Genomic DNA, 25,876 nt, shown 5'->3' on the forward strand with positions numbered 1-25,876 from the left:
GCTTAAGAAGACTAATGGGAAGTATAAAAGCTTTAATGCAATAATTATCAAGAGTTCTTATATGTGGAACATAAGGAATATTGCAGAAGACCATAGGGGAAGGGAGGGAAAACTGAATGGGAAGAAATCAGAGAGGGAGATAAACCATGAGAGATTTTGGACTCTGGGAAACAAACTGAGGATTAAGAAGGGAAGAGGTGGGGAGATGGGGTAGCCGGTTGATGGATATTAAGCAGGGCACATGTTGTGATGTGAACTGTGTGTTATGTATAACGAATCATTGAACACTACATAAAAAACTAACGATGTACTATACGTTGGCTAACTGAACATAATAAAATAAATTTAAACAAATAAAAAATAAAATAGAGATTCCATTAAAAAAAGAGTTCTCAGGACGCCTGGGTGGCTCAGTGGGTTAAAGCCCCTGCCTTCGGCTCAGAGTCCTGGGATCGAGCCCCGCATTGGGCTCTCTGCTCCGCAGGGAGCCTGCTTCCTCCCTTCTCTCTCTGCCTGCCTCTCTGCCTACTTGTGATCTCTGTCTGTCAAATAAATAAATAAAATCTTTAAAAAAAAAAAGGAGTTCTCGTGATGAAAAATGAAATGGAATGAAGAATGAAATGCTTGGAAAAGCACAAGCAACTCCAACTCTCAACAACATATCTGAAGTCTTGTTAATTTCCAGTCCAGCCTGGGAGACATGAAGTTGAGCTACGTGATCTCTAAGGTCTTTCTCAATTAGTTGAGTTTTTGATTCCCTGTGAGAAATGCTTTCCTTGGGACACCTCCGTGGCTCAGTTGGTTAAGCATCTGCCTTCTGCTCTGGTCATGATTCTGCTCTGGTCATGATTCCAGTGTCCTGGGATCAGGCCCTCTTGGGGCTCCCTGTTCACCAGAGAGTCTGCTTCTGCCCCTCCTCCCTGCTCATGCTCTCTCTCTCTTAAATAAATAAATAAAATATTTTTAAGAAAATACTTTTCTTTTTTTAAGATTTTATTTATTTATTTGACAGAGAGAAACCACAAGTACACTGAGAGGCAGGCAGAGAGAGAGAGAAGGAAGCAGGCTCCCCGCTGAGCAGAGAGCCCGACGCGGGACTCGATCCCAGGACCCCGAGATCATGACCTGAGCCAAAGGCAGTGGCTTAACCCACTGAGCCACTCAGGTGCCCAAGAAAATACTTTTCTTACAATGAAAGAATTTGGATTAAAAAATTGTCAACAGGGCACTTGGGTGGCTCAGTGGGTTGAGCCGCTGCCTTCGTCTCGGGTCATGATCTCAGGGTCCTGGGATCGAGTCCCACATCGGACTCTCTGCTCAGCAGGGAGCCTGCTTCCCTCTCTCTCTCTCCCTGCCTCTCTGTCTACTTGTGATCTCTCTCTGTCAAATAAATAAATAAAATCTTTTTAAAAAAATTGTCAACAAAGTAATTTTCTTAAATAGCTCTGTAGACTGAATCACTGTTTTTCAAAAAGTCTTCTAATATATTAAATAATAGACAAAAATTTTAACTCTAAAAAAATTAACTATAAAGTAGAATGCATAGGTGCAGGTATAAATACATATGCTGGAAACTTATTTTAGGATGCATAAGAACAAACTGTAAAATGCAGCAGTATTGATTCTAGTAGCAAAATGATTCAAAGCTAAACTGTCACTTAACATGTCACAATTTTTGGCACTTTAACCTGGATAATCAAGTGTTTAAAAAAATAACAACACAGGTCTATATCCAGTCAAAGAGATATACATGGCTATAGATAAACTGAAAAGTAGAACAAATTAATGCAATGCCTTGTTTAAATTAATATGATACATATGTCTGCCTTTCTCCCTTCCTTTTAGGAAGGAAAAAATATGATAAAAAAATATGGATGAAAAAAATATGATCATCTAATTTTGAGCCTAAAAACTGGCATCTATCCACAGCAGGGATACAGAAGGAGGGATCCTCACTCACAATCATATCTAGATGGCATGTGCTCTACCAACCATATTAAAAACCTGACATAAGAGAGGAAGATTATTTGTTCCTCTACATCCATACTTTATCTGTATTATGATATACTACTTTTTTTTCTTATCATTATACAACATCTACTTCCTAATCCATGTAAAAGCTAAGGATGTTGGTAAAGCCTCAATAGAATTTTTATTTACTTTTTTAAAATTTGAAAATGTAAAAAAAAAATCTCTTGGATGAAAAAATATTATCATCTAATTTTGAATAGAAAACCCAGTTGCACTTTTCTGAAATATTTGTTTAACATACAGCACCTGAAAATTATCTTCATTGTCTACAATGTCTGTAAAAATTTTGGCAGCTAAAATTTAAAAGGGGAAATAGGTAATGAAAAGTGATGTAATGTTAAAATAAATTATTATTATTTTTTAAAGATTTTATTTATTTATTAGAGAGAGAGATTACAAGCAGGCAGAGAGGGAGAAGCAGACTCCCTGCTGAGAGAGAGCTCAACACGGGGCTCGATCCCAGCACCCTGGGATCATGACATGAGCAAAAGGCAGAGGCTTAACCCACTGAGCCACCCAGGCGCCCAAAAGAAATTATTTTTATTAAGCACCTTTGTTTTACCCACAGGTAGTATGAATTATTGAATATGATGTACATTCCAAGTTTACTGTTGAAATGTGTAATTTTTAATAGGGAATAGTTGCATGATAGGAAAATAATATCAGATGAATAAATTAAACTATTTAGATAATAGTATATACAGAAATGAAAAAAGTATATAAGAAATCAAAATCTGCATTTTTTCAAAAATGAGGAAATATCTGAATATTTTATTTGTAATGGGGTAAGGTTTTGGCTTAATACATTCAAGTAGATCAATATATAATACCAAGGGTTACATGCTGATTTTGAGGGGAACATACATTAATGGGTACATGCATGTTAAGCAATCAAAGACAAAAAGATCATCAGGGCACTAGCCATAGACTCTCCAGAATACCTTTGTCTAACAACAGTCATTGGTCTTCTGCTATTACACAACCCATTAACATTATTGGAGCAATAGATGTTATGTGGTTTGATCCACTCCCTTGAAAATATTATTTCATATTTCCTCTGTAGGCCTTTTGTTAATCATAGAATATTCTTAGAGTGCTTAATAATTCCACTTAAGTTTTAGCATAAAAATTGTACTTGTGGCTTAGTATTGATTACAAACCAAGTAATTACACATTTTTCTTTTTGATATAATGCCTACTTATCTCATTCAGTAAATATATATGTTCCAGGAACTGTGATGGCCTCTTGTCTAATGATAATCTCATTAGGCAAAGACAAATGAATGTATTTATCAAAAGGTACTTATTATTAGAATGAAGAAATACCAAATTCATAAATCTTTAAAAGTTTATACATACATACATCATTATATTTATACACAAATGCAAATATATAAATCATTGGAATGTGTAATATTTCATCTTTTTATAATTGGAGACATTCATTTAGGGTTATATAATAGTGGTTTGAAATATTTGTGTCTATAAATTGTACTCCTAGCAAGCAATGACGAATTATCTTTCTCTATCAATAAATTTATAAAATTATCATTTCTATTTCTATTGAAGAATTATGAAAGTCCATGTGCATTTTCAAAAGCAGAAAAAAAGCAGTGTAAGCAAATTTAGAAAAATGTGAATTTGATCTGAACATTTCTATATCCATTTTTTCCTTTCAATAAGAGAAACAGCTAAAACTTCTAGACATAGCTTCAAATATTTCACCTAAATAAAATATATCAGTAAATACTGTTCTTTCTTGACACTTAAAATCTTGGAACAAAGCTTATGATGCCTTGAGTTAATACCTTTTTTACTTTCAATTAGTTATTTTGCACTGTGAAGTATAATTTCTAAATATTTAAGATGTCAGAAAAGAATAGTAGTTGCTGACAGAATTTTTTCCCCCAAAGGCAGACAGTTTATTCATGTGGATCAATTCAAGACATTAAAATGAGTCACAAGAAATGAGAATAGGTTACACTCATCTTTATTCTGTGTACTGCATACTGTTTCATTTTATTTTGTTTTTGTCTCTGTGGATTTCTGTTTTTCTGGTTGTTCACTCATCACTCATTTTTCTATACTCTCATTAAACCACTATTTATTGAGTGACTATAATAAGGAGGCACTTTGCTGGTCTAGATGTGATTATGGAATGAAACCTGCAAAAAAAAAAAAAAGAAAAAAAAAGAAAGAAAGAAGAAGATTTTTGCCCACAGAGTCTCTAGCCTATAGTTGGAAAGATTGACATAAAATAAAAAATCAAGAAGTACATTTGTAAATTGTGACAAATACTAAAAGTAGAGATGTACTGGATTTATAAGTGGTTTCTTATCGAAGAAGACAGCACGCACACATTCACTTGCCTTCTGTGAACATGAGAAAGGAAGAATGGACAAATACAACTGGTATTGAGGAAGCGGTTATAAGAAGTTGTGGTATCTCCAATTTAAAGTTTTCTATTCTTGGGCGCCTGGGTGGCTCAGTGGGTTGAGCCTCTGCTTTTGGCTCAGGTCATGATCTCAGGGCCTGGGATCGAGTCCCATATCGGGCTCTCTGCTTGGCAGGGAACTTGCTTCCTCCTCTCTCTCTCTGCCTGCTTCTCTGCCTACTTATGATCTCGCTCTGTCAAATAAATAAATAAAATCTTAAAAAAAAAATAAAGGGTCCCATTCTTTTAGAAAAAAATATGGAACGAGATTATCAAATAAAAATAACTTTAGAAAAGTCACAGATACTCCTAAAAAGTGTGAAAAAGCACTGCAGATAATGGAAAGTATATTTACTAGAGGAATATACTAAAACTACTGAGCATTGTACAATACCTATTTTGACATTGGTGATGGTGAACAGAAAATGACCCACTGTGTCATTTTCTCCAGCAATGTCAGACTGTATGGTTACAGAAAGCTTGAAGGATGACTTCTGGAATTGCTCTGTAACGCCAAACAAACAAACAAACAACAAACCAACCAAAACAAGCCGGGGGGGTGGGGTGGGGACGATGGAAGAAAATGTTAAATAATCACACAGATTGATTTAGTAAAATTCAGACTGAATTAAAAAAAAAAATTTGACATCAGATTCCATCAAAAAAAAAAAGGGCAAAGTATATAGAAGAAACAGGAGGGTAAAGTCATTAACTAACTGCATTGTATAGACTTTATTTGGATCCCAGTTCAAACAAACTACAAGAAAATAAAAATCAGTAAACAATCCCTATCTGGCCATTTGATACTAAGGAGTCACTGCTTATTAGAAAGTGATAATGGCAGTGAGTAATGGCAGCCATTATTCTTACCTTTTCGAAATACATGCTAAAATGTATTTACATTACATTGCAGATGAAATGATATCGTGTCTTTGATTTCCTTCAGAATAATCTGTAATGGGAAGGTGGGAGAAGTGAGGTCAGGGTATAAATAAAATAATATTAGCAGTCCACTAGTTATTGAAGGTGAAATGGGTACACAGTACACCTTTTCTTACTTGGGTACATACATGAATTTTGCAATTGCAAGATGTTTAAGTAAAAGGAGTATGTTCCTCAGTAAAACTGTTTAAATCAATTTCTTACTACCTTACTAAATTAAATCAGATATCTAAGCTAACCTAATCAGATTTCTAAGGTAACAATCTAGATATTATACCTCTAGACATTATACGTCTCTACAACAATTCACCTGTATCTGTTGCTACTCCCTTCCAAGCTCTGCTTCATTCATAAGACACTGTCTATTAGCTGTAAATCTCTTTTTCCTTGTCACCTGCTATCTTCGCTTGCACTGTTCCTTGTACTAGAAGACTCCTTTCTTTCCAGCTTATCTTCTTTTCCAAAATGATTTTTTCTCTATCAAGACCTTCTCAATCTCCTCTAGGCTGTTTCAATAGTTATCATGGTCCAGAGACTTTTGTGAAAGTGAAAATATTATAGTAAGTTAGATTTGCCTGGTACTAAACTTATGTGTACTGCATAGTATTTCACTTACTAAATTGTAAGCTTAGGTTACAGGTCAGTGACACTGTATTTTTTATAACTTTGAATTCATCATCAGTAGTGCCTGGAAAATAATGAAAATGAAAAATGAAAATGAAAAATGAAAGTAGCTTAAATTTGAAAAGAGTCATTTGCTTAGTATTCTACCCTACTTACTAAAATGCACTCTGTATATTGTCCAAGTTTATAACCACTTCAGCATAGATGGGTTTCAGTATTAATTTATAACTCTGCTTTATAAAATAATATTATACAATTACTTTTAAATTTCTTACTTGGTTTTCTTATATTGGAACATTTTGGGAAATTGAAACTGGGAGTATTAAATCAAAAAATAAAACAAAATGAATACAACTACCGCAAATCTACTTTCCTTATTGAGAATGTGTACTTGGAAAATGCTATTCTTTCTTTCTTTCTTTCTTTCTTTCTTTCTTTTTAAGATCTTGTTTATTTGACAGACAGTGATCACAAGTAGAGAGGCAGGCAGAGAGAGGGGAAGCATGCTCCCTGCTGAGCAGAGATCCAGATGCAGGGCTTGATCCCAGGACCTTGGGATCATGACCTGAGCCAAAGGCAGAGGCTTTAACCCACTGAGCCACCCAGGCACCCTGCTATTCTTTCTTTAAAAACAACATTAACACACTTTTTACTTAAAAAACAACAACAACAACAACAAAAACCTATTGGTCAGAGGATTCCTGTTCCATGCAATCTGCAATCACTCTACTTTCGTCAACTCCTGAAGAACCAATTCCTTCAGTAATAAAAGAAAAGGTTGCTTAGTGCAATCAATATCAATCTCTGTGAACATGCTTATTTGAAATGTCATTATAGCATCAAATGAGACCATGGTAATGAACAATATTTTACCATTATTGGAAGTGAATAAAAAGTTGCCAATGTTGAAATGATCACAATAAAACTATTATTATATAATACCTTAATTTAAAAAATAAACTATTGGTCCTATATCAAAATAAAAACCTTCTTGGGGCACTTGGGTGGCTCGGTTGGTTAAGTGTCTGCCTTTGGCTCAGATTATGATCCCAGTGTCCTGGGATTTACCCCACATCAGGCTCCCTGCTCAGTGGGAGTCTATTTCTCCCTTTCCTCCCCACTTGCCCTTTCTCTTGCTATCTCTGTCACTATCTATCTCTCTCAAATAAATAAAATCTTAAATAATAACAGTATAATAAAAAGCTTCTGCACAGCAAAGAAAACAGTCAAGAAAACTAAAAGGCAACCTATGGAATGGAAGAAGATATTTGCAAATGACATATTGATAAAGGGTTAGTATCCAAAATATATAAAGAACTTACAAAACTCAACATCCAAAAAAACAAATAATCTGATTAAAAATGGGCACAAGACCATGAACAGACATTTCTCCAAAGAAGACATACAGATGGCCAAAGGACACATGAAAAGAGACTCATCATCACTTATCATCACAGAAATGCAAATCAAAACCACATTGAGCTATCACCTCACACCTGTTGTAATGGCTAAAATCAACAACACAAAAAACATCAAGTGTTCATGAGGATGTGGAGAAAAAGGAATCTTCTTGCACTGTTGGTGGGAATGCAAACTGGTGCAGCCAGTCTGGAAAACAGTATGGAAGTTCCTCAAAAGTTTAAAATACAACTACCCTGTGACCCAGCAATCACACTACTGGGTATTTACTCAAGGAATAGAAGAACACTAATTCAAGGGGATACGTACACCCCCACGTTTATTTCAGCATTATGTACAAGAGCCAAAATATGGAAGCAGACCGTGTCTACTGATAAACAAATGGATAAAGAAGAGGTGTATATAGATATAATTCAGCCATAAAAAGAATGAAATCTTGCCAATTGCAATGACACAGATGGAGCTAGAATATAACAGTAACCAAAGTAAGTCAGTGAGAGAAAGACAAATACCATACGATTTCACTTGTATGTAGAATTTAAGAAACAAAACAAAGGGAACAAGTAAGAGAGAGAGAGAAAGACAAATCCTAACTATAGAGAATAAAGAACAAACTGATGGTCACCAGAAGGGAGGTGGGTAGGGGGATAGGTTAACTATGTAATAGGCTTAGAAAGTGCACTTGAGATGAGCACAGGGTAATGTACGGAAGTGTACATTACACAGGGTAATGTATGGCATACTATATTGTACACCTGAAACTAATATAACACTATGTTAATTAACTGGAATTAAGATAAAAAAATAAAGTAAAATACTTATATTTAATATAGAAGTCATGAAATAGTCTTATAATTTATAAGGCTTAAATTTGTTAGTAAAAATAAACAGGCAAAAATTACAAAACTTGGGTTCTTTGATAGTCATTCTTAAAGCTTTATATTAATTAGAGATTCGAAATAGTCAATGTATTTTTAGATTGAGACCTGGGAGGAGCAGGCCCATGGAGACTGCTTTATCAATCCCTGCCTTCAGGGATCAGGCCACTGTGGGAAAGATGAATAATATAGTACCTGACACTGAGCTCGCTGGTTAGGCAGAGAGGTAACATTTCTAGTTCACCTGGCTCCTAGAAGGCTGTTCATTCCACGAAGCTGCCCCTTGGTTGATCCCCAAAAGAGTTCTAGGGACCTTTTAACTTTATCCAGTTATCTTCTTTACCCAGTATTGTTTGTAATTTAAGAAAGTCATTCCGGGAATGATCATCCCATTACCAGATTGCAAGAAGGTAGAATAAAATAGCAGTTTCGTCAAATACTTGAAAAATCCTTGAGAAGAAATGGATAATAGGTTTAATATGGTAAAATTTCCTAGAGATAAATAGAGTTTTAAAGAAAAAAATCATGTATGAATTAATAATTACAGTATGGAAAAGCAGAGTTATGTTTAACATATCAGCAATGGAATGAGGCTTTCAGAAATGCTAATGCTTACTTTTCCTTTAACTGTATCATTTCAGTTGGGCAAAGCGATATGGTAGAGGGATGATAAATGTGTGTGTGGTTGCCTTTGGATTCTTTAAGAATTAGGAAGTGATATAACCTGGTAGTGGAGTGTGTTGGACTTGGCTCTGTGCCTTGAAAATATTTTTATATTTGGCACAGAGAGAATGAGGTGGAAAGGGTGGATATTGAAGATCTGGAGGATCATGAGGCAACACGGAACACCCAGCTGAGATTTGAGACTCGGATATGATAGTGCCCATCTGCATCACTGAGGGATGTCCCGTTTGGCAGCCTGACTGTAGAAAGTGGGTCAACAGTCAGATCTGATGAGGGACGTAGAGGTGGTAAACTGTTTGGAGTGTTAGAACAAAGGGACAAGAGTATTGAGGGTGCAGGCAAGAGAATTGCTGAAATAGAGGATGGAGTCTGCACAAAATTGGACAGTAAAACCAGAAAAGGATAATATATTTGAGTGAGATTTTGAATATTTGCCTTACTCTAGTTCCTGCAATTTTAAAAGGACCACTAGCAAACTCAAGCTGGTGTCCAGAGAACAGGGATTGGAAAAGGAAAGTTTGAGGACAACATAACGTAAAAGGACTTGTTCAAAAGACCAAGTCTATTAAAGCAGAAGAAAAGAAAAAGACTTAGATCATCATATTCAATATTCAAAATCTCTGTCACTTTTCACATGGAAAAGTATCCGGACTTTCCTCTCTGGTTTCAGAGGAAATTATTGAGACATATCTATATGTGAAAATACACAAATTAGATTTTGGCTTAATCTAATTTGCTTCCCTATGGAACTGTCCATAATTGGCATGGAAGGGTGGCTCTATGTCAGCTTATCACTAGTGCTTTTCAATTAAATGTTCAATAATACGAATATGAATATAATGAAGAATCTATATTCGGATAGGGCTAGGGCAAACAACTTTAAAATCTTCCATTCCAAATCTGTTAAATTATGTGAATTCTGGCATATTTTTTTTTAATTAATAAAGATTATACCTCTATATAAATTTCACTAATTTAAAAAATTAGGTTCATGTATTTATATAAACATATATACAAAGTTCATCAGAATGCAACAGTATTATTTTCTCTGTTTGCAGATATACGCTTAGGCTCACTGAATAATAATGTTTTTCTCTTGTCCAGTGTGGAACCACTATTCACACACACACACACACACACACACACACACGTCTTTTGAGCACTTGAAATGTGGCTAGTTTGAACTGAGATGTTTGTGGATCTAAAGACATAGAAGATACTACTATAGACATACTGGCTTAAAAATATATTATTATGTTATAATTAATTTCACCCTTTTTAACCTTTAAAAAAATGCACTAGAATATTAAAAACTGTGGCTCAGATTGAATTTCTATTTATGATGCTGCTTTTGAGTGGAGAATAATAGAGTTCAACAATGTAGCTCTTTTTGTAGTTAAATTACTACATTACAGACATTATCCTTTGCATTCCTCAATAGTGCTTATTCACTGATTTAATCCTGCTACGTGCCAAGCATTGTCTAGGCTCCAGAGAAAAAGCAATGAACAAAACAGAGGGGGGAAAGAAAGAATTCCAGTCCTAAAGCAATTTACCTTCTTCATAAGGAGAAAAACAAATAACAAACAAATAAAATATACACTATGTCAGATGATAATTGTTGTGGAAAAAATAAGGGCAGTGAATCAGGATTGGGGTTGCTGGTGGGAAAAAGCACAATGGATCATGCATTTGCAATTGCGATTTTCAGAGATGGTCTGGGAGGGCCTCACTGAAAAGGTAGTAGTAACGTAGGCAAAGGAGGGAGGGAATGAATCGTGGGAATGCCAAGAGGAAGCAAGTGACAGCAAAGGAAAAATCAAGTGGAAAGCTCCAGATGCCTGACTTGCGTGGAGTATTCAAATAATGGCAACTGCTAAGGCATGGTAGGCACTTTCCCCTTTTCAGCTCTACTCTGTAGGAGATAAGACACTATTCAGGGGGCATCTGGCTGGCTCAATCAGTGAAACATGCGACTCTTGATCTTGAGGCTATTTCGAGCCCCACATTTGGTGTAGAGATTACTTAAAAACATTTTTTTTTTAAAGATACAATTCAAAAATTTTAGCAGAGCAAAAAATCTATTTTTCCTTACATTATAATGATAAAAAGCAAAATATAAAAATGAATCTTTCTGTGGGAAATTATACAGTGGGCATGGGTAGAGGCTGATGACTAGTTAGGAGGCAAAAAATTATGATGGCTTGGACCAAGGTGGTAATGGTGGAGGTTATGACAAGTGGTCAGATTCTGAAGATAGAGCCTCCGGGATTTGCCGGCAGATTGGCTGTGTCCTGTGAGAGGAAAGGAGGTGTCAGGGATTCTTGTAGTGACCTTTCCCCTCTATAATACTGTTAAACTGACATTAGAAAAAGGCCCATAATCAGTAGAATTGTTTTTATAATGGACATGTCTTTCTGCTCTAACAGTCTGACTTTCTGAGTGGGGGTGGAGGAAGGAAAGACTTGTTTTCAGAAATAGGCAGATTAGAACTCAAGTCTGTCCCTGACAATGGAATTGGATTTAAATTTTAAATGATGAGCATGATCGAACCACTTTGAAGCATTAGTTAGAGTGATTTTTCCTTCCCAGTTTACTTAGAGAAAGTATCAAAAATAACTCATACATTATATGATAAATTGTATAAAACCGGAATTCAGTTATCAGTTGTTGGATCTGTATTACTTAAGAAGAGCTTTCAAAAAACACAATGTAGAGCTTAGTGTCAAGCCATGTTAAACCACAGGGTTATTTATCTTCGTGCTTTTGACATTTGCAGCCAAATCATTCTTTGTTATGAGGCTGTCTGTGCACCGCAGGAAATTGAGCATCATTCTTGGCCTTTACCCACCAGAAATAGTAGCTGCTCTCCATGGATCTATGATAACAAATGCTCCCCGATCATTAGAATCTTTTCTTAACATTATAACAAATTAATGTCTTATTAAATAGATAACTAAAGTAGTAGCTGACATTTATTATAAAAAAGAAAGAAAGAAAGAAAACATTGTACCAGGCAACTTATTATGTGTGTCAGAGACATAATCTCCTTTATTTACCCTAACTGTACAATGAGGGGGTTAGTCTTCTGTCATTTGACAGATGAAGAAATCACGGTTTAACATATTACCTCACTTCCCCAGTCTCAATGTGAGGGAGTGGAGGAAGTGGGATGTTCTGGAAATCTGGGCCCTTCTTAACATTCCTTCATGGAAGGCTCTTTGAATCTAAATTCATTCATGAATTTGTCCCCATGGATTTTAAATATGCAATGGAGGAGTGCCTGGGTGGCTCAGTTGGTTGAGCGTGTGCCGACACTTTGCTTCTGCTAAGGTCATGAACTCGAGGGTGGTGAGATTGAGCACCACATCAGGCTCTGCACTCAGCGGGGAGTCTGCTTGAGATTCCTTCTCCCTCCCCCCTCCCCTCTCTCCACTCTCATGCTCTCTCTCTCAAATAAATAAATAAATCTTCTTAAAAATATGCAGTGGATTTAATGAAAGTATCAAAAATAGATTATTACCTATTATTGTTCATCAGAAAGAAAGTAGTTTGGTCTAATAAGTTTCCATTTTTAACTTTTTAAAACTTTTTCATTCACATATGTGCAAACATATAATTTGGATAATGTGCTGTTGCCCAACCAAATTGTAACACTGTTAATATTTTTGAAGGTTTATCTTTAAAACTTTCATGATAGCAACTTGGTAAAAAAGTAGGTTTAATTTTTTTTTTTTTGAGGCAACATTTTAAATTTTAACCTGGATTCATTAAAATGTTTCTTTAGCTATGTGAAGGGCTGTGAAGAAGTGGGAGAAAGAGCAGAATATGACAAAAATATGACAAAGGAGTTAAGAAAAACATTTCAGGAACAAAGAGAACTAATTAACTCAAGCATATGGTTCATCTCACTCTGGTAAGAACTAAATAGCTTTTAAGTACTCCAACTGTTCAAAGTACCATGGTGTGGCTACCCATATGATCATAAAGAGAGAAACTATTAGAAAGCATTGAAATTCACAATGCATACTATATTTTACATAATAAAAATCCTTTCCTTCCTAATGTGGCATTCCAATATATTAAAATTTCTGGTTAACTTGAAATTTTAAAAAATTATGAAAAACATAATATACGCCAGAGTTGAGTGGGCTTCTTTTAGTGTTTCAGAAATATTGGTGTTAGTTATTGTTTATTTTTTAAAAGATTTTATTTATTTATTTGTCAGAGAGAGAGAGCACGGATGAGCAAAAGCAGGGAGTGAGACAGGTAGAGGGAGAAGCAGTCTCCTCATTGAGCAAGGAGCCCAATGTGGGGCTCCATCCCAGGACTCTGGGATCATGACCTGAGTCGAAGGCAGACACTTAACCAACAGTCTCCCATGCACCCCCGTTTACTATATTATCTGGGTGATTTATTTTTATGCCACATTTTTATAATTCTGAAAATATGTAGCAGGTAAAATAAGAAAGAATTAACTCAGGAAAGTCATCTTGGAATAAAAAGCTCAGAATCTGAAAACTAAGCCTGATGCTACCAATAGTTAGATTTATTATTTGGAACAAATGATTTGTCCCCTCTAATCTTCAATTTTTTCTATAAACTGAGGGTATTGGATTAAATGAGGTATAATCCTGGGAGTAAATTTTAAATTGGTTGATAACTGTAAAAAGCACACACACATTTTTTTCTCATGGGTTGATGATACTTTCATGTTATTCTCAAACAGACAATGGTTTATGTACAAAAAAGAGTGAAGATTTCTAAGCCCTTTCTTTAAACATTGGCCACCTGATATGCCAACCCAACAAGGTGTGGAAGAATTAAGGCGATGCCATATTTTTAAGGAAATGTATGCTTTTCTACATGTCTAAAGGCATAGACAAAAAAAGGTAGTATTTCTTGTGCATGGTACAGTATGTCATCTAATAATAGGTAGAATTTCATGTAGGTTTTCAATGAACTTGATATAGAATTTTAAAAAAAATCAAATCCCTCAACTATAAAAATATCAAATATCTTTAAAGAGTAATTTATAGTTTAAAATAAAATCAGGTTGAATGTGAAAATAAAATATGTTATCTTTAAATTAGGTTTTAATAAAAACCTCCATGTTTGTTTGTTCCATAGAATTAATGAACACACACCATTTCTTATTTTCCATTTGTTTTATTGATTTAATAAATAAGAATTCTAAATTGTACTTTGAAGAGCTATTTTTTACTCTCCTTAACAAAAGGGTTTTATTTCAGTACTTTCATTTCCCTTAATAATGTTAGTGCCCATGGCATTTAATAAATCTTATAAATTAGCATAAAAATGTATCAACTTACATTCTTGTTTTTTATGAGTCTGACTTCCCTGTCGGGTATGCTGAAAGAAAAAATATCAGTATCACAATTCTTCTAGAACAGATCAAATAATTTTTGTTTATCTTAACAGATAGGAGTAAGGATATGAGTCTATCTTAGAAATAAGGTTTTTTATTGATGCTTATAGTATTTTTGTGGGCCATAAATTCACTTTTCTTTGATTAACAAACATCAAAAACAACAAAAGCAGCATACACAAAAGCAAATAAACCAAGAAGAAGCTCAGCTTCTCCTTGTCTTCCTTCTATTTTGTCTACTCAGCACATTAGCTACATTTTTCCAAGTAATAAAGATGAGCCTCTTTGTTAATTACAAGACCAGGAGGAATGTAGAAATAAGAAGGCTGATTTTTTGTTTTCCTATTCATTAACTGATTTGATCCCATTCAACCTGAGAACTATCAGGATCTTTGGTTTCTCAAAGGCATTGTTGACTATTCAAAGAAAAATGAATGTACAGATGGGTTTTGCAGAAAGAATGGGTTAGCCCATTGGTTGTGCCCTTTATTAGTTGTGTCCACTTGAGATGTTTTCTTAATTTCTCGGTGTCCCAGTAGTTTTTCATCTGCAAAGTGTAAATTTTTTTTTTTAAAAAGCACTTTGTAAAATAATTTGTGTGTCTATTTTCAAAATTTTAAGTTTTTTTCCAGTTTTATTAAAGTATAAATCACACACACACACACACACTTAAGATATACAATGTGATATTTTGATATAGGTACATACTATTAAGTGACTATCACAATCAAGCTAATCATTATATTCATCACCTCACATAATTACCTTTGTTGTTATTGCTTTGGTAGTGACAACATTTAAGATCAACTCTATTAGCAAATTTCAAGTACACAATACAGGATTATTAACTGTAGTCACCCTGTTGTACATTAGCTATGAGAACTTACTCATCCAGCATAACTAAAATGTTGTACAATTTGACCAACATCTCCCCATTTCCCCTACCCTCTATTCTACTAAAAAAGTTGAACTCATAAAAGCAGAGAGTCAACCCTACTTCTCCAATCAGGCAGCAACTGCCACCCCAATATTGTGCTGCCTAGTACACTTGTGCAAAGCACTTCTATTGCTCTTATCAACTGTATTGTATCAACTGCTTCCTACCCACTAGCCTCTAAAAGCAAACCAACTGACAAAATAACTATAAAACTTTAAGAGTAAGGTCAGTGTAAAAATTCTTCATAACTCCAATAGCTCCCGAAACTTAAAAAGTGCTGACACAAAGTATGCATTAAATATTCACTTAATAAACAAAATAATTCTTGCTGATAAAATTGGTAATTTTTACTGATTTGTGGTAGATGCAGTTTTGATATTTAGGACCCTATAAAGCATCAGTGAAGAGTCCATTGGCTTGGTCAGTGTGCTGTTACAGCTGAATCAGAAGCATATGTTAAAAGGGAATGAACTTCCCAAGTGGGTAAAATAATCTTGAATTAATGTACGTAATAAAGCAGGCATGACAGGACTTGTGAACTCTCTAAAATATCATTATAGCACTTAGTGTAATCTCATTTTTGTACTTAGTAGCATCATTGTGTAACTTGGCCTCGAAGAATTTAATTTTAGAAAGTCTAAAGTACACTTGTGGGGAAAGTTTTGGAATAATCTACATAGCCAACTAAGCTTTTCTTCTGTCCTCTAAATTGATATAGGGAAACATTTATTTTTATTTCCAGAAAATAAAAGTAGTCAGAACGGCAAATTAGCCACAATTAATGAACTGAACAAAATCTAATTTTATAATCTTCTTTTTATTTAAAAGAAAGAAAAGCCATACTAGAAGAAATATTTCTATAAACGACATGTTTAATGGACAAGACTTTAAAGAAATGTCTTATCTGCATGTGAAGAAATATCTTTATTTACAATGACTATCTCCAATTGGAATAAAAAGTAGAAATGTAATTGTTCTTTCCTTGTAATGATGCCCAGTACACACTGATATTGAATAAATTGTGTTTTGCTTAATTAATTGTAATGATCAAGGCATTCTGACATTATTATGCAGTCTTTGTTAGTGTCATTTTACAAGTGTCAGAGCTGGATTCAATCTCAGGTCTCTTGGTGCTAAATTCCTAGCCCTCCACATTCTATGACACTGTTTCTCCCAACAAATTCAGGGGTTTTTGTGTCCCTATACCCCTTTTTACATATTCCAACTCTGTGCAAATGCTGGCTTTAAACATTACCCAGTCTCTGCTCCATTCTTCCGCTTCCTCCTGCTCTTGGCAATGTGACTATGAGTCTAGTGGACATTCTGGTAAACTAACCACTATTAAAGAGCTAATCCATGCTCAAGGTTGAGGTCAATAAACCATGCTTATCTTGGGATTTTTACCAGCAGTATGGTGGGGTTTTTTGGCCACCATTGGCTTTACAATTCTTCAGTTGCTTTATATATATTAAGTAGGTATTCCTTTTTCAGAATTGCTTGAGTAAATGAACACCCCTTGAAACACCTCATTCTCACTCTTGATCGTCATTATCTTTATTTTGCCATCCTCATCTTGCATTTTTCAACTGACCAAAGTACTTTATAGGCAATGTTTCATCAAACTAAAATATACTTATATTTAGCAAAAATGGAAAAACAGAGGTGCCCGGGGGCTCAGTCACTAAGCATCTGCCTTCGGTCGGGTCATGATTCCAGGGTCCTGGGATCATGCCCCGCGTTGGGCTCCCTCCTCAGCAGGAAGCCTGCAGTTCCCTTTCCTACCCACCCAGCTTGTATTCCCCCTCTCGCTGTGTCTCTCTCCATCAAATAAACAAAAGCTTTAAAAAAAATTAGGAAATTTTTAAAAAAAGGAAAAACACTATTAACTATTGAGCCCAGATGAGGATGTACAGATAGTGCTTACTCACAGCATCATTACCAATATCGGAATAAAATCGGAAATTTTTTATTTCTGGCATATGCTGGTGGTGCAATTATGACCATGTTTTTAAAAAGTTAACCATGGTAACAATTTTTGAGCGTTAAGTGACAATTACATTATGTTTCCAAAACTTACCTTTCCCATTTTTTATCTAAATCATAAAGCAAAAACAAAACCCAAATAACCAAAAAAGAGCTCTATGCCTTGAATAATAATTTTTGAAATTATGTTTCAGCTATCCAATAGTTGAATATAAAATAGTTTGCACATTTTTAACATGAGAACACTCCCCTGCCTATGGATTGTATTTATACCTGAGATTCATGTGTTTGTCCCTAGCATTCACAAAGAGCTTAAATAACAGCAGATACCAGCTCGTCTAGGCTTTTATTCCAACAAGCAAACTGTCTCCCCAGTTTTAGGACACAGAAGGAGCTAAGAGGATGAGACCACGCATAAAGGAATGGGTTCCAGACACAAAACACCTATGGCTATAAAAGAAGGAGCAGATGGTGTACATCAGAATTCTCCAAATAATAAGGAATGTACTATTTTATGTGGATCCCGAAAACCTGGTCTTAAAATCCTTAACAAGCTGAATGCACTTGCTCATGGCTCTTGGATCATTAGAACGTAAAACAATTAATCTTGATCAGGGGAAAGCGAGTTCTGAAGCTTTGTTGGTACTTCCTGACAGAATACTGAGTTATAAGTTAGATGTGTAAAGTAAAGTGGATAAAAATATAATAAAGAGCCCCAAACCAAAAATAGTCATCAGCCTTTCTTTCTTGCCTCCAGGACTCTTTGGCTTTTCCCTCCTGCTTTCCCTTATTGCTTCTGTCGCGGCTCCATCTGGTCCATCTGCTAAGGTCCACTTATCAGTAAAGTGCTTTTGGTTTAAGAAAAAGCATGCCAAACGAGAGGCTTCCCATAAGTGATTTTCCTGCTAAAGCGTAAGGCAATTTGTAGAGCCATCAAAGTCCAAATGTTTTTTTAACTTCCGTATCTGTGTGTTTACATGTTGTTGGGCAATGAATCCCGCAAGAAAAGTTGTGTGGTTTGTCAAGAAGTCAATGATGCCTCTTACAAAATTGTTAAGAAAACATTAAAAAAAAAAAAAAAGACATTGGAAGACAGGTTAACTACTTAATAACTAACTTCTTTTTTAAGTCCACTTTAATCATGCTCACTTTGCTCACAATTAGTGTCACAGAAGTAAATAAGCTCCTGTGAGAACACTTCGATCTCAGTTGGTGTTTGGGCAGAAAAATAATTTGTTCCTTAAACCACCTGAATTGATTTTCTGATATAATATATGAGGAGTATTTTTTTAAGCGATGTAATTGCCTTGTTTTCCCTTTCGGGAGGGATACAGAAGAATGCATTTCCTAAAACTGAAGAAATACATATTATTACCAAGAATAGACTTTGTATAATGGAAAAAATATTGACCTAGAAGTCAGGACTTCTGAGCTCTAATTCTTACTCTGTAACTACCAAAGTTACTTTCCCTTTGGCAAATATCAGTTCTCTGGGTCTCACTTTCCTAAACTGTAAGAAAGGGCTTTGGACTTAGTCTTTTTTTTTTTTAAGGTTTTATTTATTTATTTGACAGACAGAGACCACAAGCAGGGAGAGAGAGAGGCGGGGTTGGGGGGACAGGCTTCCCGTGGAGCAGAGAGCCCGATGCAGGGCTCCATCCAGGACCCTGAGATCATGACCCGAGGCGAAAGCAGAAGTTCAACCTACTAGGCCACCCAGGGGCCCCGGACTTAGTCTTTAAGTACTGTCAAATTCTGCAATTATTTTTACCTATCTTGATGCAATTAAATATGTTTCTTCAGGTGTGCTTCTATTACCTCTTACAAGACCAGTTTTTTTTCCCGCTTGAATTTCGCAGAAATTATAGACTTTAACATAAGGACAACAGAAGATAAGAGACTTGTTTTAGGGTGCCTGGGTGGCACAGATGGTTAAACATCTGCCTTTGGCTCAGGTCATGATCCCAGTGTTCTGAGATCGAGTCGCACATCAGGTTCCCTGCACCACGGAGAGTCTGCTTCTCACTTCCCCTCTGCTCCTCCTGCTTGTGCTCTCTCAGTCTCTCCGTCAAATAAATAAATAAAAATAAAATCTTAAAAAAAAAAAAGAAAGAAACTTGTTTTAGATAAATGTGGATTAGAATTCAAAGAAACTCCATCACAAGTATCATAAAATTCTCAGCCTCCTTGCTCATTATAATTTGAATGTTTTTGAAAATCCATGTATTAATTCCAAGAAGTGAGAGATAATTTACTGAGTGTACAAGCAATGAGCAGATTCCTATGTCAGTCCACATGTAATTTGATAATAGATTCAAATAATGTTAGAGCGGACAGGAATTTTATAAGTTTTTATTTTCACAGGTAAGTAGAAAGAAAGAGAGGAAGCAAGTGATTTCTTCTGTGTGTTCTTTTACAAGTTTATTAGGGTAAATTCATATATAATAAACTGTTAATTTATACAGTCCAATTTCATGTTTTGACACAAGTTTACATCTGTGAGTGTCCCGTCGAATTAACAGAATTGTTGTATTCTTAATCCACAAAAGCTTCTTTGTGCCTCTTTGTAACACTTTCCTACCTTCCTGATTCATCCCCAGGCCACCAGTGACCTGTTTTCTGCTTCTGTATATTAGTTTGTATTTTCTGTATTTTTTAAGAAATGCGATGATATAGTATTATCCCCCCTCCTTTTTTTTTTTTTTTTTTTTGGTCTAGATGCATTCATTCAGCATATTTCTTTTGAGAATCATCCATGTTATTACTATCGGGAGACAATCTTCTAGGGGTCTCTCATATCTTCTGCATGTCTCATGAGCAGAGTCACCAATTGCTTTTGTTCTGGATTGTTTTTTGCAGGGCTGTTTGTATAGAGAAGACACTTGGAAGATAGAGTGTCTCCCTCCAGAGCAAAAGGCAGCTTTGTGTACTGTCCAGTATGGTAAAGGTAAAGCTTAAGCAGCCTTATTACCTCATGTAAAATACTTGCGTCCCTAAGCTTGATGCCCTTGTTCTGTTACATAAAGTATTGCATGCACCCTTTCATGGTGTCCTGTTTGAATTGGGGGTTCAGGGAACCTGTGCTACTCTTGCTACTGCTATTACTGTGCGTAAGAAGTTCTTGGTCTCTACCCAGGAAGCTCAAGCTTGTTAGCTGGCAAATACAGTAAAAAAAAAAATTAGAGTTCTTGGCAGTTAGTTCATTATTTTTTATTGGTGACAATTATTGCATTTTAGGGGTATACCTCAATTTGTTAACCCATTCATCAGTTAATGGATATGGGCTGTTCCTAATTTTCAGCAATTACAAGGAAAAAATCTGGTATGAACATTAATGTACAAATATTTGTGTAAATTATACTTCCCTTTCTCTTTGGTAAATACACAGTAGTAGAATGACTGGTACATATAGAGGCCTATGGTTCATTTTTAAAGAAACTCAAAGTTTTACAAAGCGGTTGTATCATTTTACATTTCATCAACATATCATGATAATAATCTTTATTAGTTACAATGACTTGCAGAATTTATGTCCCTGCTTTCTTGTCTTTCAATAAATGGACTCTTCTGAGGTAGTTAGGTCTCTCAAGGTGGTGTTTCATAGGCTGGGTTCCTCTGTTTGGTAGGCTCTAGGCGGCTGTGCGGTTTGGTGGTACACTGGACTATGTTCCAAGGTGGCCAGGGTCACTGTTAGACTCTCTGGTTACTTGGGACCACAGACTGTGTCCATCAGACGGGCAGAGCGCCTGCCCTTTCTCCCAGCCCACTTAGGACACGCTTTGCGGCTGCCCCTGTTCTCTGCTAGGCTTCCGGGATGGGCAGGCTTGGAGGCTGTGAATTTGCTTCCCTGCCAAGACAGCCTGACTAGAGCTTCAGATTAGGCTGAGGTCCCGCGCAGGAGAGAATGACCAGAAGAGGCATGGCTGGGATCCCTGCACAGGTGCAACTGCAAGTAGGAGGTGGGCGCTTGGCTGCTGTTAAGTCTCGCCCCCTCCATCTCTGTCAGAGCCTGCAGATCCCCCAGTGATTGCACCCAGGGGAGCCCCCAGTGGGCCCCTAGGAAATGCCCTGCAATACCAGGGGGAACTGGATGTCCAGCTCTGGTTGTCTTTCACCCCCTGGTGGCCCTGCAGGCCCAGAGAAGCCCTCCTGAGGCAGCGCTTGCAGGCCTAGGGGAGTGGCAATGGGGAGTGGAGCCGCGTCTCTTCCTCTTTTAATGTGGTCAATCTTGGTCTCTGGGATGCAGGGGGGTGCTTCAGCCTCACCCCTGTTTCTGGGATTTTCTAAGAGGTGTCTTGTCTGTGGATGGATGTTGGTTGATCTTGTGAGTGGCACTGAAGTCAGAAGGATGTTTCCTCCTCAGAAAATGGTGGCTGGCTGGTCCAGTTGGGGCCAGTTGGGGCACAGGTGGCAAGCTCCTAACAGGCCAGAAAGCTAGGTTAGTGATGGCAGAGCCTGGGAAGGCTGACAGGAAACAAACTATTGACACACACAACAACTTGGGTGAATTTCAAAAACTTTGCTAAGTGTATGTTTTCTGTATGGTTCTATTTATATGAAATTCTAGAGAAGGCAATGTTATGACAGAGAGCAGATCGGTATTATCTGAGTCTGGCAATTGGGGAAGGGAATTCATTTCAAAGAGGCCCAAGGAAATCTTCCTGAGGTAATGTAAACATTTAAAAATGTATCGTGATCATATTTACAAAAGTGCACACAATTACTTATTTTTTTTTAATTTTTTATTTTTTATAAACATATATTTTTATCCCCAGGGGTACAGGTCTGTGAATCACCAGGTTTACACACTTCACAGCACTCACCAAATCACATACCCTCCCCAATGTCCATAATCCCACCCCCTTCTCCCAAACCCCCTCCCCCCGGCAACCCTCAGTTTGTTTTGTGAGATTAAGAGTCACTTATGGTTTGTCTCCCTCCCAATCCCATCTTGTTTCATTTATTCTTCTTCTACCCACTTAAGCCTCCATGTTGCATCACCACTTCCTCATATCAGGGAGATCATATGATAGTTGTCTTTCTCTGCTTGACTTATTTCGCTAAGCATGATACGCTCTAGTTCCATCCATGTTGTTGCAAATGGCAAGATTTCATTTCTTTTGATGGCTGCATAGTATTCCATTGTGTATATATACCACATCTTCTTGATCCATTCATCTGTTGATGGACATCTAGGTTCTTTCCATAGTTTGGCTATTGTGGACATTGCTGCTATAAACATTCGGGTGCATGTGCCCCTTTGGATCACTACATTTGTATCTTTAGGGTAAATACCCAATAGTGCAATTGCTGGGTCATAAAAATGTATCGTGATCATATTTACAAAAGTGCACACAATTACTTAAACTCAGTAATCTGTATACTTAAAATGGGTGAGTCTTATTATATGTAATACACACTTTAGTAAATGTGGGGAGAGAAGACACACACACAGAGATGGAAAGAGGGAGGGAAGATTGGGAAGATTGAGACTTGAACTGGATTGGAACGAGAGGTATTTCCAACTCTTGGTAAGTAAGTCTTTATAAGGTACTGAAGGGTCTATCTGACAGGCACAAGAGAATTTACAATAAGCTACTCCTAAGGCTAGCCAAGGCAGAAAAAAGAGATGCACTTTTCTACCTATTCAGTTTGCCCAGAGGAAAACAGTCGAAAAGAATGATAAAAAGGCCTCTGCTGAACAATTCAATGTGAATTCCTCCTATTGGCAGGATCTATTTGGCATCCAGAAAATTGAGCTACATGAGAATCTAGTAAACATAGTTTTTAGTTTGATAGCTATTGAGGTATACAAGAAGAAACCAAAATAGAGGAATGGCCGTTGAATGAGCCAATAAATAGCTTTAGAAAATGTTGCTTGGCTTTTCTTATAGATTTGTGTATCTTGATAATAGATATCAATTCCAATATCTTGTAACATTTATTTGCATACTTGTTTATCTTTTGATAAATGGAAACTCTTATGGTAGTTATGTCTTTCAATGTCCTTTTTATCATTTGTGTTTATTATGTGTAATATAAGCAATCTTTCACTATACCATATTCATAATTGTTATTTTCTATTGTTCTCCGAACTTATATATTTTATATTTTATTTATGTATTTTTAATGAGGTGTAATTGACATATAATATAGTTTCAGTTATAAAATATAATGATTTGAGATTTATATGCATTGGTACGTCATCCTATCCTCCAATTCCTTCTTTTCTTAATGCAGTCTCTTCTTTAATAATAATTTTGTGTTCAGCAATGTTGGTAAATTCTTTTAGTAGCTTACTAATTACTCTTGTTTCTCTTGTATTTCCTAGATGGAAAATCATGTTATATGAGCATAACTAGTATTTGGTGTCTTTTCTTTTTCGTTCTCTACATAAGCTTTGTTTGATATTCAAATATCTGAATAATTTTTATGTTTTTACTAAGCTGTCTCGTTTTTGTGTCTCCATTGGCTCTAAAAATCAATGCCTTGATTCTCTTCTGGTTCATGAGTGTAAATGGGCATTCTTATTCCCTGGAATTTTTTTCCATGAAATCTCTTTGAAACCTAGCTTGAAGACAGGCTTCTCCAAATAAGATCTGAAATTGCTGGGGCGCCTGGGTGGCTCAGTGGGTTAAGCCACCGCCTTCGGCTCAGGTCATGATCTCAGGGTCCTGGGATCGAGTCCCGCATCGGGCTCCCTGCTGAGCAGAGAGCCTGCTTCCCTATCTCTCTCTCTCTCTCTCTGGCTGCCTCTCCCTCTACTTGAGATTTCTCTCTGTCAAATTAATAAATAAAAGCTTTAAAAAAAAAAAAAAGATCTGAAATTGCTTTTTCTAAGGTTCCTAGGACACTATAAACTAGAAATACTTAAAACGGAAATCTCAGCTTGAGTTTTTGGTTTTTTGTTTTGTATTTTTTTTTTAGTCCACTTAGATAAACATATTCCACTGGAGAACTGGCCTGTGGTTATGAATTAGCAGTTTTATTTTGTGTTAAATCTGCATTCAGCACTTAGATTCTTAAAGAAGCAGGTTTATTTCTAGTTCCTTTTTAGATAAGGCTGTGGCCTTTTTGTGTCCCAGCTATAGGAGTGAGTTTGTTTGTTATTAGAGTCTCCATTGTGCAAAGGGTGGCTCCTGGGTTTCCTCTTTTTCCCCAGGATGGTGGCAATAAAAAGTAAAATTCAAGATCACTTTTATCAAATGAGGTTGAATTAGCTCTCTAATATCTTAGAAGCTCAACATTGACTTTTAAAAGACTTTTAAATATTTTACTGAACATTCTTATTTTTCTAATAATCAGGAAGTAATTTTTTGTACCTATTCTCTGAAGCTGCAGAAAATGGATCTGCTTAATCTTTACATGACTAAATTCTGTATTTCAGAAGTTAGGAAAATCATTTATTGCATTTCAAATATTACTTATAAGATTTAGATGATTTCTAAGAGTTGGGAATTCAAATACAAATTAACAGAATTAAATATATACTTGCTTCTGGGATGCCTTGGTGATTTAATCAGTTAGGCATTTGGCTTTGGCTCAGTTCATGATCTTGGGGTCCTGGGATCCAGCCTGGCAGTAGGCTCCCTGCTCAGTGGGGAAGAATCTTTGTCTTCTCCCTCTCCACTTGCCCTTCCCCACTCGCCTTGTGCACATGTATGTGTTCTCACTCTCTCTCTCTCAAATATATAATCTTTAAAGAAGAAAAAAACACATACACATCTGCTTCTGAGCCTACTAGCTAGGAAGATAATCATACCTGATTCAAAATAAGTATATTTTCACTTTATATAAAATTACCATTTAAAAAAAAATGATGACACAAATGTAGACCAAAAAAATGCCAGAAATTATTTTTAAAATGCAGATAAAGGCACTAGTAGTTTTGGCATTAGGAAACATTTTCTATCATGACCTGATGTTAGTATGAACCTAGTCGTACTCTACTTTTTCCTTCTCTATAAATAAACTTTTCCGGTACTAACGTGGTTTGAAAAAGGGGGAAAAAACTATAAAATATCTCTTAGAACATCTTCATCCCTTCCATCCACATTTGTATTTCCTAATGACTATAATAATGAATATTTAATCTCAGTATGTACTCCAAACTGTAATCTCATAAAACTTAATGGGATGTCAGGTTTTAAATGTAATCTTGGGTCTCGATGATGCATATTTTCTCCCCTGAATTTCTGCCTGGTGCTTTTGTCCAGTTTACCACTGTTGAGGTTAAAAACCTATCTGTGGGTTGTCTATTATGTATATAATACTTTAACCTTTAAAAAAGGGAGTTTGCTAAGGATCTCTTGATGATATTTCTTTCTAATTCTATTTGAAATGTGGGATTTCATGAAAACACAGCTCATTTTCTTTTCTATAGGAAATGCAGAAAGATTTTATCTTATCAAATGACTACATTATGGTCTATAATGGTCCAGATATTTCTGCCATGGGGACAAGTTATCTTTAGTATTGATTTCATTTTAAAACTTATACCAAAGATCCATTTTAACTAGTATTTCTTTATAGGTTTACCTTTCCATTTTATGATC

The sequence above is a fragment of the Mustela putorius genome, unplaced genomic scaffold (assembly GCF_011764305.1).
Source record: "Mustela putorius furo isolate JIRA1106 unplaced genomic scaffold, ASM1176430v1.1 tig00003845_pilon_pilon_pilon, whole genome shotgun sequence".
Classification (NCBI taxonomy): Eukaryota; Metazoa; Chordata; class Mammalia; order Carnivora; family Mustelidae; genus Mustela; species Mustela putorius.